The sequence below is a fragment of the Ornithorhynchus anatinus genome, chromosome 8 (genome assembly GCF_004115215.2).
Source record: "Ornithorhynchus anatinus isolate Pmale09 chromosome 8, mOrnAna1.pri.v4, whole genome shotgun sequence".
Classification (NCBI taxonomy): Eukaryota; Metazoa; Chordata; class Mammalia; order Monotremata; family Ornithorhynchidae; genus Ornithorhynchus; species Ornithorhynchus anatinus.
In genome coordinates this window covers 9,921,154-9,939,912 of record NC_041735.1, presented here as the reverse complement: position 1 = coordinate 9,939,912, position 18,759 = coordinate 9,921,154, and positions in this window count along the sequence as shown.

Below are 18,759 nucleotides of genomic sequence, written 5' to 3'. Positions count from 1 at the left end.
CTGTCTAATATATTTACTGATGATATGCACAAGGGAAGCGAGACCATGCCTGCCAAATTTGCCAATGATGCTAAATGAAACAGAATTGCTAACATTTTAGAAGAGGTTAGAATTCAAAATGACAAATTGGAAAAATGGGCTTTCAAAAACAGGTTAAAATGCCATATGGACAAGTGAAAAGGAGTGCATCTAGTGACTAAAAATCAAACACAAAGAGAAAATGGGAAAGGTCGGCTCAAACCCCTCTGATGTAATCACTGGGCACTACGGCCTCAGCGTCCTCTGTCCTGGCACTGACACAGTGCCATTCTGGGCAACAGCTTAGGTGGAGAAGGAAAGAAAGCCTTTGCTGCACAAGGTGCTGATACTAAATTCTGCTACCTAGACAATATACTACCAATCAATGGTATTGATTTTGGGGTACTCTACTACTCAGTGCTTTGGACAGAAAAACAATTCAAAAAAGGCAAAGTGATTCTTAAGAGATTCACAGACAGTACTGATGGCTAAGGATCATCAAGCTTGAGACCCAATTCAAGGCCTACAAAGCTGTAATGACATCAGGGTCATTCTTCCTGAAGAAACATCTAAAGGGAAGCTTAGGAGTTGTTGAAGGGCATTTTGAGGGGTATTTGAAGAGTAAACTTTGTAGTTCTTGAAGGGTATCTAGAGGAGGATGCTAACCAGTTATTGTCCATATCCACCGAGGATTGAGGAGAGGTAATGGATTCCAAGAAAAGTAAGGCAGTTACCAGCTGGACCTAAGAAAGATCATCTCAATTATCAGACTGACCAAGTCTTGGCATGAGCTACCAAGAAATATTGTGAACTCTCCTTCTCTGGAGATCTTTAAAGAAAGAATAAATATGCAATTTTCTGACTTAATTATTTAACTCATTATTATATTAGTGAAGTGCTTACTATATACCAAGCACTGTATTAAGCACTGGAATAAATACAAGATAATCAAGTCAGGCACAGTCCCTGTCCCTCTTGGAGCTGACAGACTAAGGGGAACGGAGTACAGGTATTTAATCCCCATTTTATAAGTAAGGAAACTGAGGGACAGGGAAATTAAGAGATTTGACAAGGTGACCCAGCAGGCAACTGGAAGAGCCAGGATCAGAACCAAAGTCCTCTGGTTCTGAGGTCTGTGCTCGTTCCTCTATGCCATGCTGTTTGTAGGCTAGACTAGATGATCTATTGAGGTTCAGGGTTCTAAAATTTTATCATTCAACTGCTTGCATTTTCATTGTTATCGACAAATATTTGGGGAACATCCTATTAGGGTATTGCCCTGTACTAGGTTCCGTGGAAATACATAGAGTCAGGAGAAAAATTTGTTGCTAAATCCCTACTTGCAAGAAGTTTGCACCTGAAAGGCTGTGGGGGAGGGGGATATCGATTTAAACTTGTAGGATTTTTCTATATAACCAAAAGGTGTATGAATAACTTCCCCTGGTTTCTTTCATTTCTAATTTTTCATGGAGTGCTTTCAGTCCTTCCGTTGACAAGAGGGTAAAATGTGAGGTGCCGGGGAGGGGTTAACCTGCTCTCAGCCTGATATAATAAATAATTTGCCTTCAGTTCCAAGACAGTTATTAAATGAAACTTGAGGTAATCTTCTAAGCAGAGCTTGGGGGCACCTGTGACTTTTAAATGGAACTATTCTGTTTCTAGGGAAATCCATACTTTTAAAAATTAAGCTTGAGGCTAAAAGCCTCTAACAATAAATCTCCCTCCGGCACACTTCTCTGGGGACAAATACAGCGTGAATTCTTCAAACGGAGCACTTAGCTTATCAGTTGGTGTCTCCCATCCACTGAAGAAGTCCCTTTGTTTCTCATTAAGAAATTGAGTCCAGCTGGATGTCTTCTGAGCCTTCAAAAATCCTCATTTTCCTCCAAGGACTTCAGAATATTTCCTTCTAAAAATAACTCTAAGAGAGTTGAAAGTAGACGCTTCATAAACAACGATTAAAGTTATTAGGATTCCCAATTCTGACTTGTTCATGATAGCCTGGAAAAAAAAAAAAAGTCACATTGCCCAGTAAGTGAAACTGAACTGACAGACATTTCTAGCAGAAAAACACAAATCCGATGAGTTAAAGCTATATTGATTTCAGCAAACATGGAAGCAAACACAAGCACAAAACCGGAAACTCATAATCAGTGACAATTCTGGAGGAAGTGATAAATAAATTTTGCCAACAGTATCTTCCATCCAGAATTTTGGGGATTACCTCTTCTTTTTTCATCTTTAAACTCGCAATGAAGTCTGAATCAGCTCCCTGGGAATCAAATCTTTTGGAGACTCTATTTGAGACTGCTCCTTCACCACAAATAGAAATGTATCAAACTCTTGGTGACTCCTCAAAATCTACAATGAAGCCAACCTTGGGGGTTGAGAAGAAGCCAGTGCCTTGGGAGACAGGCTCCTGATTGAAACGGTCTTGAGATGTGGTCTGAAATAAGCCGAGTGAAGTTCAGTAAGGACGACAAAAGGTAGAGGAGAGAGAAAACTGCTAAAAGACAAAATGGTTGGGATCATCTCAAACTAGAGGAGAAAAAGATCTAGGAAATGTCAACAAAACACAAGGCAGTAAAGTAGTACTCTCGGACCAGAGCCTCGAATGGGATGAAAATCTAGAGCCCAGAATTGTGGAGTTCATTTCCAGCCTAATTCTTAGGACAGTCTGACAGGGCCTTTCTTCACTTCAAGTTTGAGGTAGAGGGAGGGAGGATAAGAGAAGGTGGGCAGGAAAAGTGTCTACCAGCTCTGTTGTATTATGCTCTCCCAAATGCTTAGTACAGTGCTCTGCGCACAGTAAGTGTACAATAAATATGGCTGACTGATTGGTTGACTGAAGGCAAGGCCCAACCGCATATATGCGGTGTGAGGATTCCAGTGGATTGTTGGGACATCAATCAATCGATCAATCACTGGAGTGGGAGAAGAGGAGAGGAGGGCTTAGTCAGGGAAGGTTTCTTGTAGATGTGTCTTCAATAAGATTTTGAAGTGAAGGAGAGAAATTATCTGTCTGATATGAGGAGGGAGGGCGTTCCAGGTCAGAGGTAGGATATGGGCGAGAGGTTGGCGGAGAGATAGATGATGGTAAGTAATTTCTGTTTGATGCAGAGGTAAAAGGGCAACTACTGGAGGTTTTTGAGGAATGGTAACATATGAACTGCACATTTTTTTAAAGAAATAATTCGGACATCTGAGTGAAGTATGGCCTGGAGAAGGGAGACAGGAGGCAGGGAGGTCAGCAAGGAGGCCGTTGGAGTGGTAAACGCAGGATGTAACAAGTGCTTAAATCAGTGTGGCAGCAGTTTTTAGGGAGAGGAAAGGGCAGATTTTAGCAAAATTGTGAAGGTAGAACCAAAAGGATTACACGACAGATTGAATGTGTGGGTTGAGTGAGAGAGGAGAGTTGAAGATAGTGAGATAGGGAGGATGGAGGTGCCTTCTACAAAAATAGGAAATGCAGGGGGAGGACAGAGTTTAGGTGGGAAGATAGGGAGTTCTTTTTTGGACTTGATAAATTTTAGGTGTCTCTGTGACATCCACGTAGAGATGTCCTGAAGGCACGAGTAAATGCAAGACCACAGCAAAGAGGTCAGGTCTGGAGAGGAAGAATTGGAAATCATCTGCAGAGAGATGGTAATTGAAGCTGTGGGAGCAAATGAGTTTTCCAAGAAAGTGAGTGTAGATCTCCTACTATAACCCAGCCCACTTCACTCCTCAGACACCAATCTACTCACTGAGCTGCAATCTCGTCTATCTCACCTCCGACCTCTTGTCCACATCCTACCTCTGACCTGGAACTTCCTCCCTCTTCATATCAAACAGTCCATCCAACATTCTCCCCACCTTCAAAGGGCTCCTAAAATCAGATTTCCTTCAAGAGGCCTCTCTTCTCTGACTAACCCCAATTTCCCCATTCACCTCCCTTCTGCATCTCCTATGCACTTGAATCCATACTCATTTATGTACACATCCTTATACTCTCCCTTAACTGTAATTTCTTTTAATATCCATCTGTTCCTCTAAACTCTAAATTCCTTATGGACAGGGACTTTGCCTACCAACTTGAGAAGCAGTGTGGCTTAGTGGAAAGAGCACAGGCCCTTGAATCAGCTAATCCCAGCTCCATCACTTACCTGTTGCAAGACTTTGGGAAAGTCACTTCACTTCTCTGTGCTTCAGTTCCCTCACGTACAAAATGGGGTTTCAATACCTGTGCTCCCTCCTATTTAGACTGTGAACCCCATGTGGGACAAGATTATTGTCTACCCCAGCGCTTAGTATAGTGCTTGGCACTTAAGCAATCAATCACTAAATCACTCATATTTATTGATCTTATACTGTGCGCAGAACACTATCCTAAGGGGTTGAGAGGGGCTGAAGAGAAGAGAATGAGGTACAGTGAATAGGTTAGCTTTAAAGAACTGAGACATACGAACATGATTGTAGTAGAAGAGTGAGATTAAGTAGTGGGGAGAGAGCTTTATTGAAAGCCTTAAAGTTGACAATATAGAGTTCAGTCTTGATTCGGAGAAGAATGGGCAACCGTTGGAGATTTCTGAGAACTGGGGAGATGTGTGTAGAACATTGCTTTAGAAAAATGATTTGAGCAACAGACTACTCTGGAAACCCTTTGAAAATGTATTTGTCAAATTCCACATTTCTTCAGACAGTGATAACACTATTTCTTGAAAGGGAAAATAATATACAGCTTTTGACCACTCTCATTTCGCAATATATTTTGGCTCATCTCCTCCAGTTTCCCTTGAATGCCACTAAGCACAGATTTTCCCGAGAGTTGTTGGTGTACTCCAGAAGTTTTCCAATGGCCAGAGAGGTTGCTATTAACTTTCCTATAGAATCCTTAGGTTAATGAATAACACTTCACCTTCTATTGCTAGGTAACTATACGTTTACATTATCGGCTCAACTTCAGGCTGACACATCTCGTTGCTGTCAGTAAGCTTTCAATTTGTCTAGACTTCAGTATTTTAGTCAATATGTTGATCACTTCTATGATGACCCTGCTTAAACCATTTAATAAAATGTAAACAACATGAAAGTATATTGGAAGTCAAAATAACTCATTATTGCTGGTTATACACTCATCAAAATCCTGAGGGGGCCACGACCTGATTGTAGCTTTCCCCTAGAGCCATACAATAATTTTAGCTGTGAAAGGAAATTTTATGGCATGTAAGATTAGCCCACACTAATGCAAGGTCAAAAATAATAGAATCAATAGGCAAACTCAATACCGTTAACATTTTGAGAAAATTACTACCAGAAAACAATGTCAACAACAGATTGAAACGGGTCTCCAAAGTCGTCTTATTGATTACCTTTCAGTATGGTGACAGTCTAACTCTTTCTTCTTTGCAATATGGTATCTAATTTTTTTGTCTTTTATTCAGCACTGCTTTAACCATGGAATATTTCTGTTGTACTTTTTTGACTGATGTCAAGTATTTTATGTGCAGAGAAAACGAACATGGCTGCACATACATAATGGGACAGAGCAGAAAGAAAGACTTAGCCCATCAGGCCAGGAACTTAGTGAGTCTTAATTCAAGAGTCATTTAATAAATCTTCCAGTTATTTTAATTACTGTAAGGCACCCAAGTGCAAATGCAAATGGCACCATTAATAAATTACTATGTAAATAGAAACCTTTATTAGAAATCCTTCATCTGGGTTTTTTTTCATCAGCACTAAATGAAAACACAGTCTGTCGGTCAACGGTATTTATTGAGGGGCTCACTGAGTGCAGAACACTGGACGAAGCACTAAGGGATTTATAGAAAAGGAACAAATCACAGACCACTCTCATATTGTCTAATAGAAAAAGATTCGATAAGTACAAAGACATAACTATAAGACATAAAACTGTACCCCTAATTTATGGCAGTAAAATTCAAACAGAAACCATAGAAATATTTTGTACAGGTAGATGAACGCATCTGTCAGTAACTACTAGGATTGCTGTGAACGAGAACCATTTGGGTTAGGAAATTATGGGAGAATTCTTGAATCAACAAAGCCTAGAAGCATTAGAGAAAGGAAAACCAGTAATCTAACCCTTAAACTAACCTTTAAACTAAACCCTTAGCATGACAGAGATGTCCAGATAGGAGCCATAATCGGTCCATTGCCAATTCCACCTTTGAGTCCTGGGTAAACATAATCCTACACTATTAGTCAGCCCCAACCTCTGATCTGGCTGCATTCGGAGTAGGGAAGGTAAAGTTCCAGGAAATACAGAGGCAGTAACTACCTCACTAGAACTGGAAAGAATGAAGAGTCGGTTTAGATCCTCCCTTACCTATCCCAGGAAGCTGTCAGTTACTCATTTTCTGATCACAAAAATGACACCCTTACAGGAATGACTGTAAGTTCCTGGAAGATGAGATCATATGCCGAGCTGTGTTCATAGTAACTGCTCAATAACTATCATTGATTGATTGATTGATTGATAACCAGACATCTTTCATTTTTGGCTAATTAGAACTTTATGAGAATTCTATAATGAGGTCTAGTCCTAAGTCCCTTTATAATGCCTTCAGTGACTTCTTTTGAGAGCTCGATATTAGGAAAATTCCATTTGAGAACTATCATTTCAGTGGGCAATGAGGAGATGTGTTGCAGCCCTCTATAACAACCTTCCTATTGTCCAAGTACATATATTCACGGAGTTCATTTGTTTATTCAATCAAATTTATTGAGTGCTTACTATGAACAGAGCACTGTACTAAGCACTTAGAAAGTACAATTCAGCAATATAGAGAGACGATCTATGTTATCATGCTGTTTTCAGCAGTCTTGTGTACTAAAATACAGAACTATGTAATAAAGTAAAAATGATATCCTGGAAAACATTAAGTTTACAACTCAGTTTATAAACCAGTCACTTTGAGTTCACCCAAAGTTACCTAAGCACTCCTAGGTAATATCAGAAACTACATACATTAGTCCTTCCATAATGCAACTGAAGGCCACAACAGCACAATGTTTTGAAATTATTTTGGCTTTACTCTTTCATTCTTTTTATTTATCAAACCGTTCATGGGTGAATCCTCCTCTGTATCATGAATTTTTGATGTTTAACAGTGAGCCATTCAGGTGTGAAGCCAGTGATTGGGGCAATGGATATTGGTGAGGGACTACTGTGTTTCCGTGATTTCATGGAAGTTCTTGAGATTGTGAGACCATTTGATTTATGCAAATTGTTTTATATGAGGAATTTATCAGCACTTTCGTTGTGGAGATCAGATATTCTTGGAATAGCAGTTAATAATGTTAAACGTTGCTGGTGTAAGTACTGAAGACTTTGATTGCCAGCACTATAAGCTCACAGTGGAACATTATAATTCTCTGAATTAGAGACGTTTCATTTTTCAGTAGGAATACTTTGCATTTACAACCCCTCGATCACAGTGATGTTCTTGGAACAGTACTGATATTACTCATAAGTACCTCTCCATAAGGGTGTTGGGGACCATGGCTTCCACAGCTGTATGAGCTGGACTTTCTGTCTCGCTCATCCCAGAGCTCTGATCAGATCCGAGCAACTCTGGTCAGGGAAAAGGCACAAAATGGAGGTTTTCTGGCGATAGCTTCTTCGAAACCTGTCCTGCCCCAATCCCCACCCCATTAAAATATCTGCCCCACTCTCCTTTCACCCACAAACTCCAAATGAAATGCTAACAATTTTTTTGGTTTGTTTCCAGTTGAAACTGAATAAAGTCGCCTATTAACTTTGGCCGACTCAACCAAATTTGCATCTACTCCTCTTTCAGCCTTGTTTTCGGTTTATGTTAAATAATTTAGAAAGGGTATGAACTGTTTTTACTGTGCCAAAGATGCTGTTGTATTTTTCTAACTCCTTAATTTTTCTAATAGATCCATTTATCTCATAATGATTTCATTCAGCATTTCATATGCTATAATGGACTCATTCCACCTTATGACTCTTCCCCCTTCCCCCACTCTTCCAAACTCACTCTTTGTCCTCCCCGAACTAATATTCTAACTGTAAGTCACTCTCAACTCTCCCACCTCCTTCCCTTCACTTACCGTGTTTCTTCAGCTTGGTACTCCACCCCTGACAAAATTAATTAGGCTCCCTCTCAAACTTGATCCAATATTCAACGATCTTATCTGCGAGGATAATATCCCTCTAACTCAACCTTATTCCTTTATGCTGCAACTTAAGCCCATTTCCCCTTGCAATAATAATTACAATAATAATAATTACTTTGGTCTTCTCAAGCTACAGGAAAAATAGATTTTTGGCTTAAGAATAAATTGGTGGCCATTTCTGATACAAACTTAAACTAGTAGCTTATAAATGGACGTGCAAACCTAATCAAAGGTTGACATTCACTCAGAACTTGGGAACCCCATTTCTTGTTTTCTAAAAAAGGCTGCCAAATGAACCACCTCATACAAGTGTGGTGCAAACTCTGGGCCTTAAAAAATTCATGGCAATTATTTTAGTAAATTATTTTAAACTGTAGTGTGTCCAGAAGACTTTCTGTTTAATGTCTCCTGTCACAGCAACAAGCTGAGCTCTCTCCATCTCTGACCTTTCTCATGTTAAAATGCATGTCAGTATGCAAAACAAACTTGCACTCTACAGGGATTGACTGTGATCACAATTGCCAGAGGTCCCCAAAATATTCTGCAGAAAATACAGGAGAATTCAGTTTAGCTGTAGAGAAGAAAAACCCAATGATAAAGCTGCCTTTCAAACAGTTTGTTTCCGCATCAACTGAACTCATTCAAAAGTCTTAAACTGCGGAAACTTTGGAATAAGTTGCAGTTGATTCGTGTGGCAATATTATATTAGGGGATGATCTTTAAAGCTATGACCTTTGACCCGTGATTTGAGAGCTTCGCTGCGCTGAACTCTTCTTAAATCACTGGGCTTTTAGACGTTTACCTCATCCACCTGGTGAGCCCCAGAACAAACATCAGAAAAAGCTAAGTTAATGTTTGTAATTTAATATCAGAATAAAGACATGAATGAGAGCAAACAGAGAAAGATTAATAATGCGAGAGATCCATGAGGCATTCAACAAATCCTTGCAGAATCTCTTTCTTCAGAAGAGATGCTGATTTTAATCAGTGTTTAGCAGAATTTCTTTAGAGATGGTGCGACCTGGTGGAAAGAAAATGGAACTGGTGAAACAGGAGACTTGGGTCTCTGCTGTATGACCTTGGGCAAGTCACTTAATTTCTATGTGTCATTTTCCTCATAAACAGGAATGAAATACCTGTTCTTCCTTCCTCTCATACCATGAGTCCCACGTGGGGCAGAGAGTGTGTCTCATCTGATTATCTTCTATCTACTCCAGCGCTTAGTAAGTGCTTCATAAATACCATTATCGTCAAGAAATAAAAATCCTACATTTCAATCAGTGTTATTTATTGAGAGCTTAGTATGTGCAGAACACTGTATTAAGTGCTCAGGAGAGTACAACATTTTTTAATGGTACTTATTAAGCACTTACTACATGTCAAACACTGTTTTAAGTGCTGGGGTAGGTACAAGTTAATTAGGTAAGATACAGTTCCTATCCTACCTGGGGTTCACAGTCTAAGTAGGAGGGAAAACTGGTATCCCCATTTTACATTTGAGGAAACTGAGGCACAAAGAAGCAAAGTGACTTGGCTAAGGTCACAAAGAAAGCAATTGGCAGAGCCAGGATTATTACACAAGGTTCTTATGACTCCCAGGCCCTGACCAGGCCATGACACAATCCCTCCCTACAATGAGCTTACAGTGTTGATGGGGAGAAAGACATTAATAAAGATAGTTTATAATGATAATTTAGAAATATGTACATAAGTGCTGTGAGGTTGAAAGTGGGGTGAATATCAAATGCCCCAAAGGGCACAGATCCAAGTGCATAGATGACACAGAAGGGAAAGGGAGCCAGGGAAAAGAGGGCTTAATCAGGGAAGCCCACTTCAAGGAGATGTGACCTTAGTAATGCTTGGAAGGTGGAGAGAGTGGTGGTCTGGCATATATGGAGGGGGGAGGGGTCCCAGGTTAGGGAGAGGGTGTGGGAAAGGGGTCAGCATTTGAATAGATGAGATCGGGGCACAGTGAGTAAGCTGGTGCTAGAAGAGTGAAGTGCTAGAGGAGTGTGGGCTGGACTGTAGAAGGAGATCAGTGAAGTGAGCCAGGAGCAGGCCAGCTGACAGAGCTCTTTAAAGCTAATGGTAAGGAGTTTCTGTTGTTGTGGAGATGGATGGGCAACCATCTTGAGGAGTGGAGAGACATGGACTGAACATTTGTTGGGGAGAGAAGGAAGCCAGGGAGATCAGTGAGGAGTCAGATGTAGTAGTCAAGGCAGGATAGGATAAGTGTTTGGATCAATGTGATAGTAGTTTGGATGGAGAGAAAAGGGCAGATTTTAGCAATGTTGTGAAGATAGAACCAACAGATTGAATATATGGGTGGAATGAGAGAGATGGGTGGAGGACAACGCCAAGGTTATGGGCTTTTGAGATAGGGAGGAAAGTGATAGTGCCCAGAGTGATGGAAAAGACAAGGGGAGGACAGGGTTTGGGTTGGGAAGATAAGGAGTTCAGTTTTGAACATGTTTAGTTGAGGGCACTCCAGTAGAGATGTCCTGAAGGCAGGAGGAAATGCAAGCCTGCAGAGAAGAAAAGAGGCCAGGGCTGGAGATGTGGATTTCTCTATTTTCTATTTACCAGAGGATCTGCCCCATCTGTTCCCACTTAATAGGCTATATATACCACCCATGATAAAAAAACCACAACCATTTCTAGGATGGAAAATTGCAACTCTTCTGATAGCTGGACCAAAAAATCAGTTCCACGGTCTTCAGGTGTTCATTGAGCATCCGTAGGGAGTAATAAATTCTACCAGCAATCAGGGATACAAGCTAAGAGAACCCAGGATCCTTACCCTCAAGATGCTTGCTTAAAAACAATAAAAGTATCAGTCAGAGTCTCTCCCCTGGCCATTATTGACACTATTAAAGAAATGGGTCAGCATTGGCCTGAGCTATTATTTTACAAAGCTAAGAGCAGCTTTTTTGCCTTGGTGGCCACGGCAAGACTCTTGATAAGACATGGCAGGTTCCCAGAAAATTCCATTGTAAATGGGAGACAGCTCACTTGCTGCCTGTCTGACATAACTGAGTGGAGGGTACTGATTCTTGGTTCCCCAAGATCAATGAACTAGATTCCCCCAAAAAAGGACTAAAACCCGACACACATCAAGCACTCACTAAATACCCCCTATTAAACCATGGAAAAACAAAGGCCAGGTCAATTCCTATGGCTGCCTGACACGTAGTAAGCCCTTAAGAAATACCATTAAAAAAAGGAACTCTGACCCCCCCGGCACTAAATCACTTTTTGTGTTACTGCAGTCGGTAAAGTCCAACTACCCAATGTATTGACTAGCAGCGAATCTCCTCCTTCTTCGTTAGAAGCTAGAAATAATTTTTAAGAAGGGATAAAAAAAATCCTTGGAGAGAGATTTTAATATGAGAAAATGAAGCTGGGTTCAGTGCATTCTCCCTTCAGAGATAATTTGACTCCAATGATTAATGAAATACTAAAGTAGCCATAAGTCAAAGAGAGGTTGCGTCCTTTTGTTCCCAATGATGGGGGAAGGGAGGAGCAGAGAAAGAGAGAGAGAGAGTGACTGAGTAGGAGCTTTTATAGAAGAATTTCCTGCAAACCAATGACATTGTAGAAAAATAACTGAAAATTCAAATGTTGCCAGGCTGCACCCCCACTTGACTGTAAGCTCCTTGAAGGCAGGGATGATGTAGGTTTACCCTGATGTACTCTTCCAAGTGCTTAATATAGTGCTCTGCACAGAATAGGTGATCAATAAATTTTACGGATTGAATGCACTTTCCACTAAACTTTCTTTAGGACTAAAGTTCTAATTTAGATTTTTTAAAAAACACTCATGGGATGCAGACCTCCAGTGATGTCCTCAGAATGGTGATTTCAGGGACTATGTCTGACCTAGCTAATATGTATTTAGAACAGTGATTGACACATAATAAGCACATAATAATAATAATAAAGAGTCACTATAAGCATAAATGTGTAGGAGAAGGTGAAATTTCTAGAAGTCATTTGTGTTTCAGGCAGGACAAAAACATGACAGACCAATGCAGGTCTAACTCGCTTTTAAGAGAGCTTTACTACTCTCCTACTTAAATCACTCAAATGGTGAGAGCGTATAGGAAAGAAAACTCTTTCTGTCTCTCATATAGCCCTCCTGCTGCAATTTAAGCCCATTACCTCTCTTTCTGTCATTGGGAAGGAAGGAACTGCTCTCAGGGACGATTGCTCACTGCTAGGTGCTAACCATTAGATAATCAATTTTTCATGTTCCTGAAGAGAGTTAAGTCCTTTCTGCGCTTCATTGTCTCCAGGGCAAATCATTTTATTCCTGGTAACTTTTATCCAAAAACCTTGAGTGGTCTCAATTCTGTTCTTTGCAAGCAAACTGTCAGCTGGCGATATCGTTTACAGTCTATCAAATGGGATCAATACCTGGACAGACATGAAGACAATAACAGGATTAAGACACGTTCGCCTCAATCAACCCTTCCCCAATACTCAATTTTTAATGGGGCTCTATAATTATACCGGTACATCTCTCAGTATGTGAGACTATATTTTTATAAGAATTTTACTCATGGATCTCTGGAGAGATCAGTTCCAGAGAACAGCTGGAGAAATGGGCAAATAGCTGTCGCTACCCAGGGAGAGTTCCTACTTTAATCTCTATTAAAAAGCATGGAGATGCTGCATTTTTTATTTTGGTTTCTTTCCATTGTGATCATTCTGTTTCTGCGACTGTGTATTAGTTACCTTGGCAACACTGTACACTGGACTCTGATTGGTTAACATGCCAGATTTCATTGTCAGAACTGAGGGTCCTGTTTTGAGTGGTAGGTGTGTGCGTGTTAACCATAACTACAAAGAAATGCTTGAGTAGAAAAATCCAATCTAGCAGAACCCCTGCACATAGAACCTCTGGTTAAGACAATGCAATTTCCATAAATAGAATAATCTCTGCCTTTATTTTTATTCATAAAGATGAAGGAACCAACCAGCAGAATGGTGGCTACATTTGGAGAATGGCAGTTAGAAATGGGGTTCACATCCAACATATATTTAGGCTTTTAAGGAAAGTTAGTTTATTTGTAATGGGAAATCAGCCCTCCAAAAGCTAGGGAGAATTGTCCGGTCACTAAACCATGGGTTCGAATGATCGTCCTGGCTTTAATTTGGCTCACTGTGCCATTTAGGCCAGTCTCACACAAATAAACACACACAAACACATACACACACAGCACACACACACAGCTCTTTGCCTCTGGATTGGTAAATACATCTTACTTGAAAAGACAAAGGCTTTTTTTGTGAGCTGAGATCACGTGAATACCAATCCGCTTATACTGTATCTTCTCTGGTACAATGTTCAATATGATGTAAGTGCTTAACAAATACCGCAATTATTATGGGACACTGTTAGGATTAAGTTGGGCCAAAATGTGGTACAATATATACCCACGGTATGGAATTTAAAACTACTCATCTGTGCAGAGGATACCTATGTTGCTGATTGGATTCTGAATCCTTTTACCATTACCAATTTTAATTGACAATATCTCCTAGACAAGAAATAATTGAATACAGCCAATTCAAAGTCACTTATGCTTCCAGAGGTCAAAAATGGCATGTTGTTTGTTCATTTTCAGCAAGTTAGACCTACCCTGATCTTCTTTCAAGGGAGCCACATGTCGGCTAAGTTCTTGTAAGGAGAATAGACTCTAGACTGTAGGTTCATCTTGTTTTTTTAATTGGCATTTGTTAAGTCCTTAGTATGTGCTAGGTGCTGCTCTAAGTGCTGGGATAGATACAGGGTAAGTCATTTATTCAATCGTATTTATTGAGCACTTACTTTGTGTAGACCACTGTATTGAGCACTTGTACTGTATTAAGCACTTATCAGGTTGGACACAGTCCCTGTTCCATATGGGACTCATAGCCTTAATCCCCATTTTACAGATGAGGTAACTGAAGCCCAGAGAAATTAAGTGTCTTGACCAAAGTTACGCAGCAGATAAGTGGCGGAGCCACGATTAAAACCCAGGTCCTTCTGACTCCCGGGCCCGCGCTCTAACCATCATGCCATGCTGCTTCGTTGTGGGAAGGGCATGTGTCTGACAACTCTGTTGTATCATACTCTCTCAAGAACTTAGTACAGTGGTCTGCACGTAGTAAACTGTTCAATAAATACCACTGATGTTGACAGTAAAACTTCAGCAGAACCCGAAGGGTCACAGGGACCCAGGATGTTCACATATGATACTTTTAAATTTCATGTCTGAGTATACTGGGATGGTACATGTTTCAACCACTTATATGTCTGTAAATGTCACTGTAAATGACTTCTTTCACTAGTGTAAACATGACTGGAAGTTAAACAAAAGCAAAGCTAACACTTTGGCTGTCCAATTTGAAAAGGAAGTGCTAAAAACATATCTATGCTGAATAATCTTTCAAAACTGCAATTGCACACTAGTAATTAATTCCTCCGCTAAAGTCATTGGAAGAATATTTGCCTTCTAAACTATTTGTTTCATTGAGAATAAATGCCTTATTAATAGTACACATATCAATGTGAGAACCATAGTGAATCCAAGGAATCGATTCAGCATTCAGCGAATAATCTAAATGGCATTTGCTTTTTATCACATACCTTCCAATGAATCTTCCAAATAGGCTGATAGTAATAATAATAGTAGTAATAATAATAATAGTGTTGGCATTTGTTAAGCTCTTACTACCTGCTGAGCACTATTCTAAGTGCTGGGGTAGATACAGGGTAATCAGGTTGTCCTATGTGAGACTCACACTTTTAATCCCCATTTTACAGATGAGGTAACTGAGGCACCGAGAAGTTAAGTGACTTGCCCAAAGTCACCTGATGACAAACTGAGAATGCCTCAACCTTACGGCCAAAGACAATAGAAAACCGAACAGCCCAGGAAAATAGATAACTATCTGATGGGTCTCTGTGGCCACCTGGGGAGTTCTTTGGACAGAATAGCAAGAAGGCTGGAAAAGTGATCTCCTGAGGACCCGGACAGGTATCCGATTCTTAGAGAACCCCTTTAGGCCAACCTCTCTTCTGACTCCGTTGGAATTTACAAGAGGTACGGGGCCAGCACACCCTTCTTCATTTGCTGGGATTATTTCACACTTCTGTGAAATTTACAGTATGTTAATTCATTTTTGTGGAGGCCCGAAGCATGGTGCAGGAACCCAGAGACTCCGTGAGAGCTGGTGAGGATGAAAAGAACTGAAATGAAAAAAGCCTAACAAAACCTCACGGTAAACCAACAGAGATAATCTGAGCAAAGGCAAAGGAAGAATGGGAATCGAATGATAGATTCAGTGTGCAAGTCTATAGAGGAGACGCTGTGACGTGAAGGGAGACAAAAGGACGCTAGCATTAATAAAATGGAGAAAATGAAAACCAAACACAAAGCACTGCAGTTACATACACAAGCCAAGGTACATACACACGCCAATAAAAGCAGAGAAATTTTGAACAAAGGGTGCCATAGCAACCTAAACTCAGCCCTGTTGTGCCTACAGATTGCAGCACACATGGTCATCTATCAATGAGTTTCAGGTATCCAAACACTCCGCATTCACTCTAGGGATGGCTGAAGCCAGCCACAGCTTGAGTTCACTGAGCCTTGGAAACTCTCTTTTTTTCCTTCAGTAAAAATCTCAAACCTGTATTGCCAAACATTTAGCTTTATTGGCCAGCAGACTTCCAAAAACAAAAGGAAATAGAAACTCAATACATGGGACACATTTATACTAAAATCACTTGAAAATGGTTTAAGATTTATGCTAAATGTTCTTTAATATGCTCTCTGAAGCCCTTCTTCCAAATGCATTTTGCCTAGGCAAAAGCAAAATCAAGCCTCAGAAGAAATAGATTCAGTTGGGGAAATTTTCAGGTGGACATGAGGATGGCAAACTAAATTCTCTCAGCTTCAATTTATCCAGATGAATTCTAATTTTCTTCTTTGTTTTCAGTGTGAACATATATATAGATTGATATTTTTCTTTCTTTCAACAGATGCTCCTTGTGGGAAGGGACCATGTCTACCAACTGTTATATTGGACACTCCCAAGCACTTAATACAGTGCTCTGCATCCAGTAAGAATGACTGACTGACAGTAGAGCACTATTCCTTTCTGCTTTCTTTTTGAGTAGGCCCAGGAGAGGTGGGGTGGGGGAGGAAGAACCTGAGGGGTCGTGGTCTCTGTAAAATGTCATCTCCACGACAACCTGGGCAGACATGGCAGCAGGGGGTTGGGGGAACTGACTATCCCTGCACCAGAGCAATGCCCATTCTCAGAGAGTAGTTTTCAGGGGCAGTGACTGATCACAGCCAATAGCAGGGCCCCTCCTCAGTGAGCGTGTCATCGGAGCATCATGGCGCTTGACGTGGTGATGTGGAAAGGTCCACATGTGATTAGGCTTGCACCAGCTTTATGCTGCCTGTCATTCTGAGATAGAAATACTGGGGCACAAGAATGAAAAAAGAAAATCAGCACAACCTGGAACACCATGAAAAATAAACTATTAAATAGGATCTAATGGAGATATTGACATATGTGCCTTGCAAGCTAAACTTAGCAAAGTAATGTGAGAACTGGCTTTCTCACTTTATTTCTGTATCTGGAAAGTTTCAAGGCTGGTTCCAAATGAATATTTATTAACTAGAACCTGTGATTATTACTCATACTCTCTTTTACCTTGCAAGCTTCAACTCAGAAGAATAAAAACACATCTGCTTTAGCTCTTCCCATATTTTATTCAATGTTTTAACAGCTTTGCTGTAAATATCTCATCCATTACGATTCAGTTGTGACTATATCAGCTTCACATCTCCTGTTTTATTGCTGTCATTACAGTTAAACAACACACTGTTAATTCTGTTAACTAACAAGTTCATTGTTCCAGCTAGTCAGCGATCTCCATTTGTTGAGTGCACATTTTAAAACAGATCCCTTGTAAATCAAAGTTTGGCCTTTCCCTAACATGTGCCCATTGTTATAAAGAGCAAATCTTTGGAAAGCTCCCATTGGTGATATTGGTCTAAATATTGATTTTCTATGCATACAGAAGAATTGACACTGGCACATACTTTTGATTTCCAGTCCTCACTACCTTGGTGTGTGTGCTGGGAATAGAGGTGATTCCCAACTGAATTTTTCAATAGGAGTGTATATGTTATCCTTGATTTGGGGCCAGGGAAATCTCGGTCCCACTACCTAATTAATCCTCACGGTTCTTGGGCTCTAGATGTAAATGAACATGGAAAGATCCTACTTAAGCTACTCTCACCTTCAAGTTCATGAATCTTGAAGCCTAGTGCTTATCCCCAATTGAAAAAGGCAACAAAAGCTTTTTTATATCTTCATCACTGCCCCTCTTCATGGCTTTGGTAACTTCCCCAAGTCCCTTAATATCCAGTCAAGAGGGCAACAGACATCAGGAGAGAGAGCAGAACTGCTAGCAACACTTTGGAGTCAGGGCTCATGAGTTCAAATCCCAGCTCTGCCACTTGTCGGCTGTGTGACTGTGGACAAGTCACTTAACTTCTCTGTGCCTCAGTTCCCTCATCTGTAAAATGGGGATTAAGACTGTGAGCCCCACGTGGGACAACCTGATTCCCCATGTCTACCCCAGCGCTTAGAACAGTGCTCGGCACATAGTAAGCGCTTAACAAATACCAACATTATTGTTATCAGTGATGTGAACTGATGATCCAATTTTGGAGGAGCTGTTACTTTGTCTCCACAAGCCTAACCTAGCATTTGTCTCTATGTTGACATAGCACTGTACTAAACACTTGGAAGAGTAAAATACACCAGAGTTGGTAGACACCTTCCCTACCCACAATAATCTTACAGTGCAGAGAACTCCCTTCTCCTTCACCTCAGGAAGATGACTCCTCTCCCCACCTACAGAAGCCTTCTAAAATCACATCTCCTCCAGGAAGTCTCCCTTCTATATCTAATCTCTCATCTCCCTACCCTATTTCCGCTATTTCAGCACTTCAGGTCCCATCCATAACCAAGATATAAGAATTGCCAATACTGGGTGAGATTAACGTCCATCCAGCCCAGTATTCTATCTCGGACAGCAACAAGATAACTGCCTGAAAGAACCATCAAAAAGTTTCTGTCCTTGACATCCGCATTAACGTTCATGGATGTACCACTTGATAATCCAAATTTTTCATTCTACAACCTCTGCTTTCCCTCTAATAGTCCATTATTGGGCATCCCATCTACATATGAAGAAGACCAGGACCAGAGTGGGAGCTATTTCAATGGAGAAGAAGGGGCATGGAAAATGGTGTAGAGGATAAAATAGACTGAATATGTGAGTTGGAGAATGAGGAGCCAAGAATAATGTCACTTATTTTAGAGCGAGAAAGAGGTCTTCCCCAAGGTATCTCAATCTGATGTCAGTGATGTTTCAGAAGCAAAGGAAAGGTCAGCATTTCCTCAGAGTTTCACTCTAGGGTAGTATATACTGAAGAAAACAAAAATGGCTATAGCTGATACTCCACAGACTCCTTCCACTCCAAGACCAGCATATATACATACTAGGTTAGTCTGGTC